The sequence below is a fragment of the Babylonia areolata genome, chromosome 24, assembly GCF_041734735.1.
Source record: "Babylonia areolata isolate BAREFJ2019XMU chromosome 24, ASM4173473v1, whole genome shotgun sequence".
Lineage (NCBI taxonomy): Eukaryota > Metazoa > Mollusca > Gastropoda > Neogastropoda > Buccinidae > Babylonia > Babylonia areolata.
The window spans coordinates 41,913,535-41,923,471 of NC_134899.1; positions in this window are offsets into that span (position 1 = coordinate 41,913,535).

Below are 9,937 nucleotides of genomic sequence, written 5' to 3' on the forward strand. Positions count from 1 at the left end.
GCAAGCGTACAGTAATGTCTATCGACGTTCATTCACTCATTCACTCCAAACATCACTTTACCAAATATTTCACATGAATCTACAATTGTTACAAACGTGTGATAAGACTAAACTATCCCATTAATTGAAATGAGCAATTGCTTCCCAATTCGAAATTGTCTAATTTCTTAAAGATATTTATATAAATCCTAGCAACTTCAAAACGTTCAGTTAAGATTAACTCGGTTATTCAAAATAATTGCAAATCCGTTCAAATGCATAACATCTAAACTCAAAATAAACTGATAGAATAATATTAATAAGGAAATACAAATAGCATTTACATTTTGGTATCAATTTCTCAATGCTAGAAACGCTTACTGTAAAGTACGATATATTTCACTCATCCTATCAGGTTGACAGAGGCCCGCACACACACACTGCTGTTGCTTGTTCTCTTTTAAAGCTAACTGAGAACTGATGATATTGGTTCTACAAGGAAAGGGTAGGAGAACTCACTTCGTAAAAACATATCAAGATGCAGCACATCCACCCTACATGATTATTATTTTGCACGTGAAGTTATGATGCTAAAGCTAACACGGGTCATAAACATGCACTCTCTCTCTCTCTCTCTCTCTCTGCGGGGCAAAGAGAACAATTTCACCCTGTTACATCCTCCCCTGGCCAATGAAATGACGTCCCGTCATTTACTTACAAATGCGCTTGACCAGTAATTATTTGAATCTTAAGATATAGATTAAAACGTAGTATTTCAAAAATGCCGTTTTTCACAGTTATTGAATAAATCACAGTTCGAAACTTTTCAAATCAATGCAAACAAAAACTATGCAGCCTAAACACAAACTGTACAGCCTAGACAAGTGATATCAGTTTCTCAAGAATGATCTTTTTGGAAGATTTTCCTTCTGTCTCTTTCATCAGCTGTTTGAGAAATGTTAATTTCCGTTCAGTAAATGTCCACCCAGAAATTCCCAAGCCTGCCGTGTCTTGTTGTGACAAGATGTAGTCCCCAGATGTCATCCAGCGTGGGGGCCGTCTGTGACGAGATGACCGTCTCAGGGGCGGAGCAGTGCTTTCCTCTTCAACAGCATCCACAACACCATCTCTGCTTCCTTCCTTATCGCCGCTTCGTCCTGAACCCGAGACACTTTCCTCCTGAAGGCCACAGTCGTCACCGTGTTGTCTGAGGTCCTGGACTTCCTGCGGTATGCCACCTCCTCCCAGCTCGGAAGAATCAACTCTTGGTAACTCAGGAGTTGAACGCGCATCCTTGCGCTGCTGAATGCAGACTTCGAACTCCAGATCCTCTTCACTGTCAGTATCTACTGTCGCTGTAGATACATGCGGATTTGTGTTCTCTGGGTGGCTGAAACGTTGTGTCTCTATCTGGTCCGTCTGATCAGTTTCTCTCTTCTGCTGCTTCTTTCGTCTGGGTTTGGGGACAGGACATTGTGAGATTTCTTTCTCATGCTTTGGATTTGGGAGTCTGGGCTTTGGAATTGGTGGATTTGGGACTGGGAGTTTTGGGACTGCGGGCTCTGTGTTGGGTTCTTCTGGGACAGAGGACTGTGCTTCATCAGTATCCACTGACAGGTGACCAATTGGAAGCAAATGATTCCTGTGCATGGTCCGTTTACGTTTTTCGTCACTGTCTGGATGCACCACATACACAGGAACGTCAGGGTTGGGCTGAGACTCCACGATATACGCTTCTTCTTCCCATCTGTCTGACAGTTTATGCTTTCCTTCAAAAGCTAACACCCGAACCAAAACACGATCACCTGACTCGAGAACAGCTCCTCTTGTCTTCAGGTCGTAAGATGCTTTCTGGCGGTCTCTGGCTTTGCTGGCAGTCACAACAGCTGTTTCATAGGACTTCTTCAGCCGTTCCTTGAGGTCCTTGGCATATGCGGTGACTGTCTGTTCATTCTTTTCTGTATTTTCAATGCCAAAGGCTATGTCTATTGGAAGTCTAGCTTCTCTGCCAAACATCAGCTGGTAAGGGGAGAAACCTGTACTTTCATGGTGCATGCAGTTGTATGCATGGACCAACGGTGCAACATGCTGCTTCCAGTTTGCTTTCTTGTCTGGCGTCAAGGTACCAAGCATCGCCAACAATGTCCTGTTGAACCTTTCGGTCATGCCATTTCCTTGAGGATGATAGCTGGTTGTACGAGACTTTTCGATTCCCGCAACACTGCAAAGTTCTTGAATAACCTTGCTCTCGAAGTTGGCGCCTTGGTCAGAGTGCAGTCTCTTGGGAAACCCGTAGTGCACTATAAAAGAGTTAAACAGTGCATCTGCAGTAGTTTTTGCAGTCTGATTTCTGGTGGGGATTGCCTGGGCATACCGAGTGAAATGATCAGTGATGACCAGTATGTGTTGATATCCTCCTGATGATTGCTCCAGAGAGAGATAATCAATACAAACGAGTTCCAGTGGCTGGTATGTGATAATGTTAACCAGCGGGGCTCTGTCTATGGTGGATTTCCGTCTGATACATCTCTCACAGTTCTTCACCCAGGTCTCAACATCAGAGTTCATGTTTGGCCAGAAGAACCTGTCCCTAACCAGTGCCAGAGTTCGATCACGTCCTGGATGGCCGATATCGTCGTGTAGGCCACTCAGCGCTTTGCTTACAAAGTTTGCAGGCAGAACAAGCTGTTGCTTCATCTCTCCATCCACACAAACGACTCTGCACAGAACTCCCTGCTTGATACTCAGGCTGTCAAACTTGCGAAGCATTGCTAAGTGTGGAGGTGTAGCTGGAACTTGGTTCTTGCGTGGCTTCTGTTTGTTTCTAACAAATGGCAGCCAGATGGACAGAAACGCATCCCGACTTTGTACCTTTCTCCAGTCTCGCATCGTCATTTGCATAACATCTGTGTCACCAGAGTCCAGAATGTTAGCGACATCCACAGACAAACAGCATGTAGCATATGCAGGGACATTGACTGCACCACTGAGTTGCTTGACAGTTTCTGACGGTATTTCAGACTTCCTGGGTAAACGCGAGAGAGCATCAGCATCAACATTCGTAGCACCAGGCTTATACTTTATGTCAAAGTTATACGCTGACAGTGCTGCCAACCAGCGGTGTCCTGTTGCATCCAGTCTCGCTGACGTAAGGACATAAGTAAGGGGATTGTTGTCCGTGAAGACCGTGAAGCTTCCTCCATAAAGGTAGTCTTTGAACTTTTCGGTGACAGCCCATTTCAAGGCCAAGAATTCCAGTTTGTGTGCTGGGTAATTCCTTTCTGATTTGCTGAGCCCACGGCTGGCGTAGCAGATGGCGCGTTTGCATCCATCTTGCTCCTGGTATAGAACTGCCCCCAAGCCTTCACTAGCAGCATCTGTATGAAGTTCAAAAGGTCTGGAGTAGTCTGGGTACCCTAACACAGGAGGAGTAGAGAGTATGTCCTGCAGGCGTTGAAAAGCTTGCTCTTGCTCTGGTCCCCATGTGAATAGTTTCTGAGACGAAGATTGAGTCTGAACCTTCCTTCTCTGTGTTTTCTTCACCGGTGTTGGTATCATGTCTGTCAGTGGCCGGGCGATGCTGGAGAAGCCTTTCACGAATTTCCGGTAAAATCCAGCAAATCCTAAAAATCTTCTGACGTCCTCAGCTGTTCTTGGAGTAGGCCAGGATCTGATGACTTCCACTTTGGATGGGTCCGCTTCAATACCATCCTTTGAAACAACGTGGCCGATGTACACAACCTTTTCTGCAAAGAACTTGCATTTCTTTGGCGACAGCTTGAGACCCGATTCCCTGATTCTTTTGAAGATTTTCTCCAGGCGTTCCATGTGTTCTTCGTAGGTCTTGGAGAACACAATGAGGTCATCAAGGTAAATCAGACATATCTTGTGATGGTAGTCTGAAAAGATGTCTTCCATCAATCTCTGGTAAGTTGACGGGCTGTTGCAAAGACCCATAGCAAGCCTATTGAACTCAAAGAATCCAAGAGGGCCAGCTGTGAATGCAGTTCTTTCCTTGTGGCACTCCTCAATTTCTATCTGATAATATCCACTTTTCATGTCCAGGACAGTAAAGTAGTGGGAACCTGAGAGGCAGTCAAGGATTTCGTCAATACGTGGTAAAGCGTAGGAATCCTTCACCGTGCGTCTGTTCAATTCTCTGAAATCCACACACATTCTCAGTGCACCATTCTTCCGTCGGACAAGAACAATAGGTGAAGACCATGGACTGTATGACCTTCTGATGATTCCTGCGGTCAGTAGTTGTTGAAGATGAGTCTTCACTTCGTCGTACATGGAAGGAGGAATACGATGATGCCTCTTCTTGAAGGGCTCTGGGTTGCTGACTTCAATCCTGTGCTTCACTCGCCCTGTGAAACCAATGTCACATTCATCCGCTGAAAAGATACCCTGGTATTGCAGGATTAGGCCTTTTGCTCTATCCACAAGTTTTGGTGACAGAGTTTCAGAGGTGATCTCAATCGTCTCTGAAAGCGGCACAGGCATCCCTGGTGTTGAGTCTCGTACTTCTGTCTGCGAGTAGATGGTGACAGGCTGAATTTCACACAGCACAGTCCTGGGAGGTAGAGTAACTGTGTGGGTTGATGTATTTGCAATGTTGACGTCCACCCGCCCGCTTTTCTTGTAGCTGTAGCTGATGAGAGTTGGAGCTACATCTAGACCATCATCCAGGTTAGTATGAGGTTGCAGGAGGGCGCATGTAGACTGATAGGGGAGATCTTTGTCAACAACACCTTGAACAACCACGTTCTGATTTGGGTAAATGGTAACTGGCTGAGATTCTGCCAACTTTACCAACCCAAGACAGTATTTCATCCGTTCCAGTCTTCTCTCTCGAAGCACAATGCACCTGAAGGCGATGTACCAAGATGTTGCCATGTCAGCTTTCTGAAGAAACTGTTGTCCATACTGGGCCTTGCAATCTGCTATTGTTTGTGACAAGATGTTGGTTCCAAGAAGAACAGGCACCGTGCTGTTATATTTGCTGTCAGGGACTACCAAAAAGATACAAGGGGCTGCCTTATCTATCAAGTCTGGGACTGAGATTCCAGCGTCAATGTAACCAAGGTAAGGCAACTGTTGTCCATCAGCACATTCAATATCCAGCAGGCTGTCTAACTGCTGAATCTCCAGGTGACTCAAAAACTTGGAGTGAAAGGACTGACTAACTGTGGAGACAGATGAGCCAGTGTCCAGGAGAGCCAATACTTGCTGTCCCTCAATGAAGATCTCAGCTTCGTTGGCGTGACCAGTGAGTCCTTCCAAAGGCCTTTTTGTTTCTTGAGGCTGTTGTCCCAAACCTATGAGTCGCCTCTCGTCATAGGTTTTCTGTGAAAATCCTGCTTGAGATGATCTAATCTCACCCGACATCCAGCAGCAACGTGGTCAAACTGGCCACATCTGTAGCACTGGATCCGGCACTGGGTCGACACTGAAGATCTGTCTCTGTGATGCCTCTTTGTTTCTGGGGTATAATGACTCTGTGATTCTTCTTGAGCAGCAGCAGACTTAGTTCGCCAGTACTGTGGTTGGTTTTCCCTTTGCTGACTTTGGGCGTTTGAAGTGACCTGTTTCTTTAAGTTTGCCATCTCATTTGTAAGTTGTTGGATTTGCGAAGTTAGTTTCTTGATGGCTGACGTTTCTTCCGATGACTGGTTCATTTTCGATACCACTGGCTTTTTAGGGACATTGAACTGAGGATGTTGTTTTTCAAGTCGACGAAGAGCAGTTCTCAGTTCATCAAAGTCTTTTATTCGGTCGTAGATGTACATGGAGATGTCCTTCAGCTCACACCTCAGTCCTGTCCATAGCATAGTGCGCAGCATCTCGTTGGGAGAAGAGGGGAGGGGGGCTTGCTTCTTTACTTGATCCAGGATCTCTTCCAGTCTGCAACTCCAGTCAGCTACAGACTCCCCAGGGCCTTGTCTGGCACCATAAAATGTGGCCAGGAGGTCCGACTCCGTGTCTACAGTTCCGTAGATACTGTCCATCTTCTTTATTATGTCAGATACAGAAGCATCCGTTCCCATTCTTATGAGCACTCTTCCCGCTTGACCATGAAGCGATGATCTGATGGCATTTGAGACTTCTTTCTCTGGATACCGATTTGATATCAGGCTAGAAAGTTGATGCCTCCATACAGGATAGCTTTCTATGTCCTCCCCGGTGAACCTCACGAGCCATGGTTTACCAGTAGTCACATTGACAACAGTAGTTGGAGTTGAAGTGTCAGCCATGGCAGAAACATCGGAATACTTGCTCTCAGCCATTTTAAGAAAACAACTTCCAATAAATAATTCTTTTTAAATGTCTGAAGGTATAGCTGAAAGGGAAATCCTTCTCACGAGAGGGGTGAAGCTTTGTGGGCGGTGAGAACCAGTCAGTGAACACTGGCAACACTGGGGTGACGTTCTGAGTGGTGATTAATATTGGGCGCCATTTTGTAGCCGGTTGGGCAGGATTCTTTCACCACGTCAGCACCAGTTTTCGTCAAGGCTTTATTCAGGACAAGACGGGGAACATATCGGGACTTGGGTAAAGGGAACAGGAGAGCGGGGGGTTAAAGGGCAAGGGACTGTCCTCGTGAAAGGCGGGAAATAAATAAATAAATGAATGATTGATTACCCTGTGGACAAAACAACAAAGTCCTCGTAAGCAAGCGTACAGTAATGTCTATCGACGTTCATTCACTCATTCACTCCAAACATCACTTTACCAAATATTTCACATGAATCTACAATTGTTACAAACGTGTGATAAGACTAAACTATCCCATTAATTGAAATGAGCAATTGCTTCCCAATTCGAAATTGTCTAATTTCTTAAAGATATTTATATAAATCCTAGCAACTTCAAAACGTTCAGTTAAGATTAACTCGGTTATTCAAAATAATTGCAAATCCGTTCAAATGCATAACATCTAAACTCAAAATAAACTGATAGAATAATATTAATAAGGAAATACAAATAGCATTTACATTTTGGTATCAATTTCTCAATGCTAGAAACGCTTACTGTAAAGTACGATATATTTCACTCATCCTATCAGGTTGACAGAGGCCCGCACACACACACTGCTGTTGCTTGTTCTCTTTTAAAGCTAACTGAGAACTGATGATATTGGTTCTACAAGGAAAGGGTAGGAGAACTCACTTCGTAAAAACATATCAAGATGCAGCACATCCACCCTACATGATTATTATTTTGCACGTGAAGTTATGATGCTAAAGCTAACACGGGTCATAAACATGCATGTCTCTCTCTCTCTCTCTCTCTCTCTCTGCGGGGCAAAGAGGACAATTTCACCCTGTTACACTCATTCACATGCGTGTTTGTGGATGAGGTGAAATAAATTGACGTCAGTGACCGTCATTTATATGCAGTTTCAACATAACCGGATTTGTGTAGCCATCAGCCATCACCTGCACCAACCAACAAAACAAACACAAAAAATCGTATATTTGAGCACGATATAAACTGCTGGCTTGTTGTTACCGCGCAATTTTAACAAATCTTTTGTCAGAAAACGTATAATTAGGTCCTACATGCACACATAAATAGCCGGGCAACAACAAACCAACAGCGTATACTGCGCTCAAGTTTTGTGATATCATTATTTTTTTTCATATTCTTTTCATACGCATGAACGCACGCAGAAAGAAATCATAATGTTATTTCCCATAATATGTCAACATAAATACTGCTTTTTTTTTTTACCTTTAGCTTGTGCATCACAACATCTTAATGGGGAATCGTGGGGTTGCGAGAAAGTGGGGTCGTTTTCCTTCCCACGTTTTCAGTCAGTTGCGGCAACCCCCCCCCCCCCCCCCCAGCCCCCCCCCCCCTCTTTCCTGCATCTGTTATTGTTATTGTTATCATTATTTGTGTTGTCGTCTGTCTTTCTTTCTTTGTTTCTTTCTTTATCATTACTATTATTATCATCATTATTATTGGTATAACAACAACAACAACAGCAATAATAATTCATGCTCATTTATTTTTTTAAATTATCATAAAAAAAAGAATTAATAGTTTTGAAGAATTCTGTTTCATTTATCTATTCTTATTTTAATTTTTTCTCTATTCTTTGTAAAAACAAACAAACAAACAAAGCAAAAAAAAAAAAAAAAAAAACCCACCTAAAACAACAGAAAAAACCCCCCCCAAAAAACAAAAGAAGAAGAAAGGGTGGGCCCTCAGTTTGCATGCAGACAACAGAGCAGCCCTAATTTTTTTTTCTTTTCTTAATTCTTTTCCTTTTCTCTTTTTTCCTTTCCATCTTCCTTTCCATCATTCTTTCCATCTTTCTTTCTTTTTTGGGTTCTTCATGCTGCCTCCCTTCACTGACAAAAAGAAATAAAAAATCACCCTGAGTTCCAAAGTATGTCTGTTTTGCTCTGAATGGACAATCGTTTGGAAAAAAACTATAGCGTTCATTTCAAGTGTTAAAGTAGTGTCTGGGTTTTTCTCGACCAAGTGTTCGTTCGTTCTTTAGTTTAACGTCTTTTCACTGTAAGTGATATTAGACAAGGGAAGGAAAAAAATCGAGTGGGAGGAGGGGGAGGGGGCTGGGGAATTACTGTGTGCGCATACGAGTAAGTGAAAGTGTGTGTGTGTGTGTGTGTGTGTGTGTGTGTGTGTGTGTGTGTGTGTGTGTGTGTGTGTGTGTGTGTGTGTGTGAAAATTATTGATTTAAGTTTTGTTTAAAAAAACAAAAACAAAACAAAACATAACAATATAACATATTTCAAATGAAAAACTAACAACTATAACAGCGAACCAACTGGACTATTTAACAAGGAGTTGAAAAAGTCATACATTAGCAATGGACTGCTGAAGATCGTCAACACTGAAGATGATTTCAGTTCAGGGATTTGAGACTTTAACATATCGCAAGTTGGTATATGATCGGCTGTTATGTGAGCACCACAGATGCAAGAAACATTACTGACATATTTTGTCCTAAAACAATTCATTTTCCATCTGCAGATTAGAGAAATGATTTGCCTCTTATGAAAATCATTATGGTAATGTTTTTCCATGAAACCATATATTTTCTTTGTGTTCTTATGTAACTCCGAGTTACCGGTGTGTTTTTTTTCAAACTGAAATTTTGACCATGGTACTTTTTCTACCATGGTGTAACATTCCTGTAGTGAAAGCGAAATATTTAAATCTAACTCCTTCATGGAGCTTCTAGCTCCTTTTTTTTTTTTTTTAAAAGCCAAAATGTCAACTTTTTCATCATAATAAAAACCGCAATGAGAAGGAATCCAGCAAAAGGTTATGTGAGAGCCTCTTAGTAAGAGTTCGTGAATCAAATGGTTATTTTCAATAATGAGTTCATACCTAACCGTTTCTTTTATAAGTTCAATAGCATGAAGAACTGATTTAGAATCAACACACAATAGAATCGAACAAGTGTGTGAATTCCATTGTGACTTGTAGGAACTGTTCCTTTCTCACTTGCTCCACTTATCATAAAAGCGCAATTATTAACATGTATGTACATGTGTGCACCAAGCTACTACACACACTCATGTCCATGCACAGGTGAAAAATTGAAGATTAAAAAAAAAAAAAATTAAAAAAAAAAAAAAAATGAGGCGACATGTCATGCGCACAAGCTTTTCAAACACAGAGGCTTTGTGTGTGATGGATCTATCTATCTAGCTATCTATCTATATATATATCCCGTATGCTCATCTGTGTCATGCAGGCAAAACCAATGGAAGAAAATGTAGAGCTTAAAAAAAATTAATTTTTATTTTTATTTTTTTATTTTTATTTTTTTACGGCTGCTGCTTTCGCTATTGTTATCCCACCACTGCTGGCTTCCCTGTCAATAATTATGGGGAAAGGTGGCCGAAGGGTGAAAAAAGCGTGTTACATGACGATTGGTAGCCAAAGAACGGAATGAAGTATTTTCGAAAATCGA